Genomic DNA, 12,033 nt, shown 5'->3' with positions numbered 1-12,033 from the left:
AGGCTTGGACTCAGCATACCCTAGTGAGTGGTATTCTAGTCAAAGAGAGACCTTTGACTAGAATGGAAGCAGTTAAATATGTGCAGTGGCCTTTGCATGATGCATACTCAGATAATCTAGCTCCCTATAGAGTGAGTTTACGACCCAGGAAGGTTAATGACATCAACTCCTGTCAGATTTTATGTACTGGAGGTCCCAAATATACTATCTTGAAATGAAAGTACTGTGGACCTTTACTGCATTAATGTTCATTAAACAACTCACAGTTCAGCATGAGAGCTAGGTGCCAGGAGGTTAAGTACCATCTATAAAGACAGTTTCAAAAGTTATAAGCATGAAGAGTCAACATTAAGTAATTCTTTTGTTATGTAAGAACTAAGTTGTTACATGTGATGGATGTGAATTAAGCAAGACAGAATTTCATAAAGAGTGTGGACAGCTGATATTCAACTTCACTAAGATGGTGCATATTTACACCATTGAGAATAGAATTATTCTGACAAAGAGAACTACCTGAAGTCCATCCATTTCCACATCTGAAAACATCACGTAGGTTAGCTGGTATATTCTCCTAGTGAAGAAAAGGCTTACATATAATGACAAAGTTCTACAGTATTTTATTTTTCCTTTTCATATTCATATACTGAAATAAAGTACATTTCATTTTACATTTTTATACTGTGCCAAATGAATTCTTCTGAAAATTATATAAGTAATAATTGTACAGAAATAAATGTCTTTGCCATTGAAATTTGAAAAGAACAAGAACATTTAACAAAGTCACATGCAACCCACTGGTACCTAAGTGCTGTGAATCATATTTAGCCCAGCACTTCAGAACTATCTGTCATGTTAGCAGTGAAAGAGTGACACAGAAGTTCAAGGGCTACCATAACTGTGATAATCAATGCAAATATAAAGTCAAATCAATAAAAAAGCTGGAGGAGGGCTAAACTATGGCAAAAGAATTAAAGTTCCTTTCAAAAGTTTGTATGCATGCACATATGAAAACAAGAGAGTAATAACACTTTATTGTACCATTCTACTCATAGACTTATCAGAATCACTTCTTCAAATAAAATTTATATCATGAAATGTTTATTTTGTTTCTTTGAACTCCATGTTTACACCCTTGGAACAGTAGTATAATTAGCAGGACAGTTTACAAATGAATGTGCACAAGCAAATAAGCAGTTACCAGGGTTAATTATCCAGGCTCTCCTCTCATTGGCCATAAAGTACAAATACTCTTTTACAATGTGTGCATTAATAGCCACAGGAAAATGGAACATGGAATGTAGATTATGCATGGGGATTTAATAGTAGCAGACTGTGAACCACTGAAGCCAGGATTCAAATCCTGATGATAATCTTTAAGACCTTGAACTATCATTTCGACTTCCATTGCCTCAGGTGCAAACTTAGGGTTTATTTACTAAAGCTTTTCCCCATTCTATATCTATGAGGAAAAAAGATTAGTAAATCAGGCCTTTAGATTGTGTGCCCTCTGGGGACAGGGAAATACCCACAGTGCCTGAATGTAATCCGTTGTGAAGTGGCTGGCCAGTCATGATAGGTGGAATATACATTAAGAATTAAATAAGAGTTACAAAATGTGTGGGTAATTTTGCACCTGTATGCATCACAGGCCCTGAATTTTCAAAAGGGAACTTCCTGTGGAGTTTTAAAACTGCTCCTTAAAAGCACAAAAATTGTTTTCAATTGCCACATCTCCTGTGAGTATGGGTTATGCTGGTTTTGGTTTCTTCTATTACTAAGGAGTTCAAATTCATGATATAAGGCAGTTGTATTCACGCCCAGTCCTAAAAGGCCACCAACAGACTGGATTTTCAGAATATCCCCCAATGTATATACATGAGATAGATTTGCAAACAATGGAGTCAGTGTTCATGCAAATCTACCTCATGCATATTCATGAGGATTATCCAGAAAACCTGAGCTCTTGGCAGCCTTTGAAGACTGGGAGTGAATACCATAGATATAAGGCATTACAGGGGAGGCAAAAGGGACAAAAGTAAAAATAATATTTTAAAAAGCATGAGACAGACTCAGGATTCTTATGGGAAACCAGTGTAAAGTGTCCTCAACACCATGGATGAAGTGGTTACATTAGACAATGCTTTTTTACCCATTCCTCAGAGCACACCTAGCCAGTCAAGTTTTCAGGATATCCACAATGAATATATATAAGATAGATTTACATGTACTTTTTCAGTTGTATACAAATCTCTCTCGTGAGTATTCATTGTAGATATCCTGAAAAATTGACTGGCTAGATGTGCCATGAGGACTGGGTTGAGAAGCATTGTTGGCAACCTAAAAGCACCTGCAAGGGCACAGCTCTAATATGATAATTTTAGAACTAACAGTGCTGTTAATGGAAGCACATAGTACACAAAGGTGAGGATAGAGTGAAACACTTGATGTGTAGAGAGATTGTGAGATAGAAGACCAGGGGGACAGTATAATAGGCAGATGCTTTCGTGTCAGAGGATAAATGAAGTAATTCAAAGGGATTAGGTAGGCTAAGATGAGAAAAAGAGAAAGATAGTGAACGTTTGAAAAAAGTTACCAGCCTTGGCCATAGGAATGCGGGCGGTGGAAATAAAAGTAGTTATTAGGACAGCAGAGGTTGAGCAGGGAGGTATCGCTATCAGATGTCCAAGATTTGGTGATGCATAAGCAGTCCAAATTAGATTGAGCGAGTATATAAAAAATAATGGGGACTTTTTTGGACAAGGACTTAATATTAATTAAAGAAATGTAGAAGGGAACATAGGTTTGATCTACAGTTGGGAAGGGAGCAAAGGGAAAGAGGGGAATGGAAATCAAATTTGCCCTCAGTCTGGAATTAGAATGGTGGCCAACAAGATCACCATTACGGCCATATCCACAGTGATTGTAGGAGTCTACATAGTAAAGCACAGCAAGAAAAGGCAGAAAGAGAAATGGAACAAGGGTGTTTGAGGGTGCGCACGAAGGAGCGCACAAAGGGGCATGATCTTTTGTTTGTGCCCCTTCATGAGCACACCAGAGGCCTGCACACCTCCGGCATCCAGGGCTCACTTATGTCAACCATCGCCCTGAGATGACATCAGAAGGGGGGGGGGGGGTCATGGACAGGGTACCGCTGAGGCAGAGGCTCTGAAGTTGGCAGTGGAGCAGAGACCAGAGCACAAGTACAGGAAATCAAATGCAGGCACAGTTTGGGTGAGTTAGCAGGCAGAGAGATGAGAGAAGTTCACTTCAGCATCCAGGGCCTGCTATGTCACAATGTTGCCCCAGATGATGTCACAAGGGGGATCGTGGACAGATTACCGCTGAGGCAGAGTCTCCAAAGCTGGCGGTGGAACAGAGACTGGGGGACCAGTGCAGAAAATCAAATGAGGGCACAGTCCAGGTGAATTAGCAGGCAGGGAGATGAGGCAAATCTACTCCAGCGTCTAGGGCTGCTTATGTTGAGCCATTGCCCTCAGATGTCATCACAAGGGAGGATGTGGACAGGGTACCTCTGAGGCTGAAGCTCCAAAGTTGGCAGTGGAGCAGAGACCAGGGGACCAGTGCAGGAAATCAAATGAAGGCACAGTCTGGGTGAGTTAGCAGGCAGATGAAATACCATCTAAGGCATAGATTTACTAAGGTGCGGTAAAGCTATAATGGAATATCATGTAATAAACAGTATTTACTGCATGAAAAACACTGTTTATCACATGATATAGCCTTATCACCTTTTTTAAAAATATCAACCCCAATTATAATTAGCTGCTTTGCATGTATTTGCTTGCATACAAATTTGTAATACATGCAAAGCAGCTAATACACAGGCAATACAATGCAAAAAAAAGTTAAGCGGCTGACTTTGAAAAAATTCAGCCACATTATTCTCTTGCATTTCAAGGAGGTGCTGTTATTTTTTCAAGGAGACATTGGGATGCTAACTTGCATCCCAATGTTCCTGGATGGCCTCTTAAAGGGCCCCATGGCCCCAATATAACTGTTATACTTCCAGCTGCTGTGAAGCCTCCCTTCCACCAGAGGACTCTGGTGAGCCCTGCCCTGAACTGTACTCTCCAGCATGCCCTGCTTTCTTGCCTCAGCTGGTCTTGCAATTTCTGCTCCTCCCTGGGACCTCTACAAGCACACTCCCTTGGCTGGTGAAGCTCCTCTTGCCTATCTTCAGCATACCCAGAATCCAGCAATGGATAACCCAGTATCTCCCTTGCCTCAATGCTTCAGCATTAAGCACCAATGTGTTCCTTGCTCTAGCCAATTCTTCCTCATGGTCTTCTCAGCCCTTATCTTCTTTTGTCTCTTGACCCTTGGGCTTTCTTACTCTAGCTCTGCCTGTCCATGTCTCATGGCCTTGGGTCTTTTGACCTCAGCTTTGCCTTATAGCCTCATGGATCTTTCCTTGCTTGCAGCCTATCTGGTCATTCCTGACCTCTGGCCTAACTCTGCAGCCACCCTAGGTCTCTTCCTGACTCTAGGCCTTTCCCTATCTTACCCCTTGGGGCCTTTCTTCGTTGTTGCCTTCGGACTTTATATTCCAGTTTCTGTGTTGTCCTTGTCCTGTTCTGTCCTATCCTGTCTTAGTCTGTCTGTGCCCTGATTCTGTTCCAGTTGTTCCAGTTCCACACTTACCTGCACTGTGTTCCTGAGTTCCAGTTCACCCTTACCTCCATGCAGTTTCAGTCTGTTCCTGAGTTCCAGTTGTCTTAATTTTTTTCTGATGTTTTATTTATTGGTTGTTGTGTTTTGTTTTTTAATGTGTTCATGTATATTAATCTTAATTTTATGAAAACTACCTTGAACATAAAATTATGAAAAGTTAACATTTAAATATTTATAGATAAACATTATTTAATTAAATAAATGAACAAAACAATTTCTAATAACCTTGATAAATACAAATACTAGCCTTCAGCATCCAGCCTTCTTGGTCTTTGTGACTTTCCAGATAGAACCCCACTATCACCAATCCACCCCACCAACCTGGTTGACATGTGAGTCATAAAATCTTGAAGAAAGGCCAGGCTGCATTTCAGCTTGAACTTCTAGTTATTATTGTATTTGCAGCATGCCCTACTAATCTAGATGTTAGTTATTTCTATCACCACAACTAATAAGCATGTGATGCATTTCAAATCGAGAGACTCACCATGAGGGAGATTATAATACAGTCAAAAGATACATAATTCTTTTTCTTAAAAAAAATAAAATAAAAAATATATATATATATATATATATATATAAGAAAAATATACTAGGGTAAGAAGCTAGAGAAAGTTTTGGAATAAGCCCAAAAGAGGATGCAGTAGAATAAAAAACAGGTTGCTATTCTGAATAATTATGCTGAATTTTAGAGCTTTTTTATTTCTAAACTACTCTGAGTTCTAAACAGCTTTTTAAATAGATTTTTCCTATTGATGTCAGCATGATGCAATCCTGTAACTTAATTATAAATATCAGTAACATAATCCCTCAGTGAGTACACTTTATGGTGGCCTTTAGATCAAAGCTGACCTTCATAGTCAAGTTAAATACACGTTGAAGAAGAAGGCTTTTTTTTTTTTTATCATTTCTCTGTTGTAATAAACATGAAACTGATTTGTGCCTCTGCATTTGGAAGAATGTTTTTATCTAATGCCATTTTATTGATTTAATATTTTTATAACATTTTTAACTACAGTTTGATAGCAAAGAAAAATTTTAAAGACATTTTGCCCATAGAAATGGGCTTTTGAATATTGACCATGAACTATACAGATAAAACTAAGCACATTATTTAAAATACATACATTTTTACCCAATATAATAAAGGCATTCCCAGGGGCAGGGTTAATTCAAGGGAGGCAACAATATGCATAGTTTTGGATTTTCAAAACTAAATGTTGTGGAGCACTAGGAGAGCGGTCCGCTTACCAGGAGATGTGTGTTCTTGGGCCACGGCTCGACCCCAGAGGAACTCCGAAGAGGTGCCGCAGCAGGCGAGGCATGCCCGAGCATGGGCTGGACAGGAGCAAGGCTGGACTGAAGATAGATGACTGGAGATACTGACCCTCCTCCGGACTTGCACACTTCAGAAGACCAACAACACAATGGTGGTCTTATGAACAGTCCTCCAACCGTTCCAAGCCCTTTTGGACCTGCCGCAGGGTACGGCAAGAAGTGGCAGGCCAGATGGAGTCCAGGGCAGTGAAGACTGGAACATGAAGATTCAGACGAGACTCAGGAACGAGGTACTTGGGTGCACAGACGAGACTCAGGAACGAGGTACTTGGACGTAGACTTGGGTATATGGACATTGGCATGATCCCTCAGGGCACCCTACACAGCCAGTACCACTGGTCTGATCATGGACCACCCTGTCCTACATCTGCGGGAGCAGGACCAGTGCAGGAAGGGAGCGAGGAACTGAAGAATCAGGAACAAGGTACTGTAGACTCAGGCAAGATTCAAGGTATTCAGAAGACTCAGGTAAGGTACAAGGCATTGCACCATGAAGCGCACTACACAGCCCGCCCGTGGGGCTGGTCGCGGACCACGACATGGCACGCTAGGAAGGGTGGCAACGAAGAACCAGGGATTCAGGACAACTGGACAGGATCACAGACATCAGGAGCAGGAGAAACATCTGGACAGGATCACGGACATCAGGTGGACATCTGGGCTGGAACATGGACATCAGGACAAGACAAAGAGCTCCAACAAAGAACAGGAAACACAGGACCTTGAAGAAGAGCTGGAACAAGGATGACTCCTGGAACGAAGGCCAGCAGGATCCCAGGAGAGTCTAACTCCTTGCGAAGGCAAAGCTGGAATGGATGCTGAGCCCTTTTGTAGAGCTGAAGAGGACAACACCCAGGGAGGGGTCAGCAGGGGGCCACACCTGGCTGGCCCTTGAAGAACCGGAGAGAGGCACGCGCCTGTGCCTTAGGAGAGCTGGAGAGCGAAGAGCAGGACAGGCTGGTGGCATCCCCAGCCATGTGGAACGCCCAAGGAGCAAGGTAGGCATCAGAAGCAGACCTGGCGAGAAGCTGAGGAAGGCAGGCTGCAGGAGCGGCTTCCAGCCATGAAGACAGAAGCAGGAAGGCTGCAGGCACCGGCAGGGATGGCCTCCCTGCCAGGCAAGGACCGGGGTTGAAGCAGGCACTGGCAGGGGTGGCCTCCCTGCCAGCCGAAGACCCTGGCATCGGCGAGAACAGCTCCCTGCCGTTCAAGGACCCCGGAATGGAGCAGCATGTCGGGGAAGCAGGAGCGGCAGTCCCAGCCATGAGGGAGAGCCCTCGTCGGCCCGACTCTGCCGCGCAGGAGTGGAGGCAGCCGGGGGAAGGCCTGGCGATGGCGGCACGCCCGCCGCGAAGAAGAAGTCGTCAGCGGCCCGACTGGCCGCGTAAGGTGAGAAGCCTGCCCGTGCTTCTCGTGGGCAGGTTCGCAACACTAAATACATTATTTTGTCTGAAAAAAATAGCTGCAGAAAAAACATTTGCAAATCTCTGTTCAGGGGAAAACCAAAATAACTAAGTAACTTAGGCCTAGAATCATCAAAATGCTATAAATAAAAGACAAATATGGCACATTAGCATCTGTACTAAAAATAGGCATGATTAGGTAAATTTCTGATCTATTGCATCACGTAGGTAAGTGGTGCAACTCCCAATAATTTATCATGTCGCATAATGCAGTATCGCGTTGTGTGATGCATTAGTGCTTTCAAACATCATTTTGCACGTCTTGCATCAGTTTATATGTTGCACGTTATTTTCTTTATATATACTGGCTTCCTACAGCTGACTCTTTGAGGGTATGTCAAGTGTGGAGTTTATAGGTTGGAGTATGAGTTGTTTAGCAGTATCTGAGTGAGTTATCCTATTGTTCAGTGTTTTCATTTGTTTACCTTTCCTTTATCTCTTGCCTTTATCTGTGTGTATAAGTTTTTGTGTGTTCTTCAAGTATCTGTTTGTCTTTCTGTGATGGAGGAGTAATGCTGTTTTTTATTGAATTTTTATGTATTTTATTGTATTTTAATGTTTTTATTTTATTTAATGATATGATATGGGGTATAATCAATTACATATCAATATTAGGCATTTTATTGTTTTGCTTTTAATTTCATTTTGTTGGTATATATTTTATTTTTGCTATTTATTTTTGACTATGATCTGTAAACCGATGTGATATTTTTTGAACGTCAGTAAAAAAAATCAAATAAATAAAAAATAAATAAATAATCTGGAATGGATGGAGCATGAGAGGTGTGGGGAGAGAGGAGAGGAGGGAGAGGAAGGAGAGGAGGGAGGAAGAGGGGAGAAGTGGTAGGAAGAGGAGAAGGAGTAGGAGTAGGGACAGGGACAGGAATAGAGACACTGTCTGTTGGGGAGGATGCTCTGGAGTTAATTATCCATGGCACCTCCCAAGTGGATGACATCATTTTGGTGAAGAAGAAAGAAGACTGGACTGAAGACCTCCAAGGCTTGTGCTCGGACCTTGGCCTAGTCCGAGATGCAGGCATCGGGACATGGCCTCTAGGTTGGGCCCTGGCATTGCGTCTGAGTCTGGGCCAAGGCCCTAAGATTGGGACCTGGTCTCTTGATCAGGCTCTGATGTTGGGTGGCCCTGGCCATATTCCAGGCTAAGGCTCTGATGTGGGACTGGACCACAATGCAGGATTCCTGATGGAGCAAGTATGTTTATTCAATTTTGGCCCTCGGCTGTGACTCCTGCATCATGCTGCAGACTTTACCTATAAGAACTCACATGAATTTTTAAATGAAAAAAAAAAAAAGTATAATGTGTTTTCAAAAAAAGCTATTTACAGACAAGAATATGTTTTGAAAACAATTTTAAATGAAGGAAGTGGTAGTTTCATTTAATTGTATAAAGGTACCAACCAGGTTACCCGCTCGTGTTGTAATCATCAACTTACCACCATCCCCCATTTTTTTTGTTAACTGTAATGGTGGTAAGTTGATGATTACAACACGAGCGGGTAACCTGGTTGGTACCTTTATACAATGAAATGAAACTATTACTTCCTTCATTTAGACATTTTTTCAAGACATATACTTGTCTGGAAATAGCATTTTTTGAAATCACATTATAGTTGTTTTTTCATTAAAAAAGTCATGTGAGCTAATTTTGATATATTGTTGAGTTTACTCACATTTTGGAAATTTTTGTTTTGTAATTGCAGACTATACCTAGGCAAGGCGCTAGCCAGAGGCCTAAGCTCTGGCCCTGGAATCATGCTCAGGTATACCCTGAGGCCTCTGTGTGGGCCTTGGCCTATTCCCTAGGCAAGGCCCCAGCTTCAGGCCTGGGCTTAGACCCAACAGATCAATTGTTTGTTTTTAAAACGAAAAGTGAAAACCAATGAAATTTTGTCAGATGTTTAATCATTTCAGTTTGAGAATGAAATGAAACAAAATAGGGAATTTTGCCTAATTTCCTACTTCATTTCTCCCAAATGCCTATCCCTAAAACAGAATAATTTTAGGCTTGTTCTTTGGCAGGTCTAAAGTTATCCAGCGAACTTAGGCCTGGATTCACCATTCTATCGCAGAATGGTGAATCCAGCGAAAATGGGGGGCAGGGGGTGAAGGGGGTGGGCCTGCAAAAGCCAGCAGCCTTCGCACCACCGCGGTGTTTTCACTGCCGGCTTTCGCACCCAATAGCACCACCATGGTGCTATTGAGCGTGCTACTGACGATAATAAGGTTATTAACTTTTTGCCACCAGCAAAGACATTGCCGAGTCCACCCTCTCGCCGCCCCAACTCCTCCCCTCACTGCCTCGACTCCATCCCGACTCCGCCATCACACGCGAAAAGGGACTTTTTGCACGCGATAAGTCTTTGAAAATGACCCCCTTAACTGGTAATAGTTAAAATTCAGATAAATTAGCTGGGTAATTTAATTCCTCCCCAAAACACTCCCGGATTACCCCTATTTTATCCAGCTAAAGTTTAGACGGTTAATGAGTTAGCTGGATAAGTGAATCGATAAGCAAAATCTTGGGATTTAGATAGATCACTTGTGACTTATCCATCTAAATGACTTTGAATATTGATTTCAATGTGTTTTGTTGTTAGAAGGCCATATATTAATATATTCAGATTATAGGTGGGATTTATAATTGAAATCACAATGTTTTAAAACACCTCACTCTAATGAGAACATTTGAAAATTCCATTCTATTAGACTGCAGAAAAAGAGGGGATAGAAAAAGTTTGTTTTATCTCATGCACCTCAACTTCTTAAGTTAGCAAAACAAATTAAGGCATAAGTAAAACATTAGTAAATGGTATAGAAACTAGTCAAGGAAAGAATCTAATATTGACCCAGTGATGTATCTTGGGAGAACAATACTTGAAAATGGAGAAATAGAAAAATTAGGTAACAGAACCCAATGGAGATTTAAAGGGAGTTAAAGAGAGCATGAGAGAGAAAATTCAAATAAGAATATGTAGTTATTAGATGAAAACAGAGGAAATGAAAGAGTGTAGCAGTTAAGGAGCGTATGAGGAAGTAAAGTGCTGACACCTTCTTATTAAAGGACTTTTACCAGCTATATTACTTTTAGTGATATACTCATTTCATAAAATAATTTAACAATCTTTGTCACGAAGATTCTTATAACATGTCACTTTCTGATTATGTGAGGCAGGATGCTGCTTCATGAAGTACAGCATTCACTTCATTGCAGCAATGAACAGGACTTCTGCTGGGTCCTAACTTCCCCCAAGTTCCATCAATGAGTTTGCCTCCTGCATGGACCTGATAGTCAGCCACATGAGGTGAGAAGCTGCCTAAATTTTGGCCCGCATCTTCCGAGAAGTTTACCATGGCAGAGAACAGCAGAATGCCTTACTCCAAAGCACAGGCAAGGGGTGGTCAGAACACAAATTGGGATTATGGTCCATTTTCTCAAATGATGCACTTTTACCCAGCTGATATCCCTGCTGGTCTATGTCACCAATGCCTCACACCATGGCTCCTGCGACAAATGGCAGTAGACTACATATATTCTGTAAAGGATGGGGTGATTCTAATGCCATATCTGTGCAGGAACAAATATACCCACAAGTGGAATGAGCAGAGCAGGGGGAGGAACATCAACCTAGGCAGCAACAGGCTCATCAAATAGTGCTCAGGTGTTCAACAGGCCTCACAACTCCACCAGGAAGTAATCTGGCAAATGATGAGGGCACATTACCTTTAGCTAGTGGAGCACACAGACAAGGCAATAATGGTAACATTATTGATGGTATGTCTGGTCATGTGCAAACAGATGTAAGTGCAAGGGTCATAAAAGAAGATGGAGTGTAGATGCTAATTCAAGCTATAGCAGCTACTCCATCAACTCTGATGCAAATTCTGATAATTTAACTGAGGAAAGTTTCCAAAGGTTGGGACCCAGGGCCAATCCAGCCAGATGTTAGGGATGTGCAGAAGGAAAAAATGTGTTGCTATTCGGTATTCGTTGTGCCGGGACCCAAATCCATTGCATCCGTTTTCGGGGAAACCCGTTTAGTCCATTAGTTGCATTTGGTATTCGTTTTCCATTAAAGTTAGAAAAACAAAACAAAACAAAAAAAAAACCCATCCTGGCCCTTTCAATTTAATTAACTACAAGCCCCCCCACCCTCCTGACTCCTCTAAGACTTGCCAAAAGTCCCTGGTGGTCCAGCAGGGGTCCTGGAGTGATCTTCTACACTCAGGCCATCGGCTGCCAGTATTCAAAATGGCACCAATAGCCTTTGCCCTTACTATGTCACAGGGGCTACCGGTGCCTCAGCCCGTCACATGGTAGGAGCAATGGATGGCCAGCGCCATCTTGTGCTCCTACCATGTGACAGGGGCAGATCAATGGCACCGGAAGCCCCTGTGACATGCAGAAATGACACAGTTTTAGTTTATAGAATCATTTATTAAATTAAATATTAACCCCTCTGCCTGCATTCCCTACGTTTAAAGGCCAAAAGGTAACATTTAAACAAATCTTTTCTGTTCT

The sequence above is a fragment of the Rhinatrema bivittatum genome, chromosome 5 (assembly GCF_901001135.1).
Source record: "Rhinatrema bivittatum chromosome 5, aRhiBiv1.1, whole genome shotgun sequence".
In the NCBI taxonomy this organism is placed as follows: Eukaryota; Metazoa; Chordata; class Amphibia; order Gymnophiona; family Rhinatrematidae; genus Rhinatrema; species Rhinatrema bivittatum.
Note: the sequence above shows the minus strand (reverse complement) of the source record.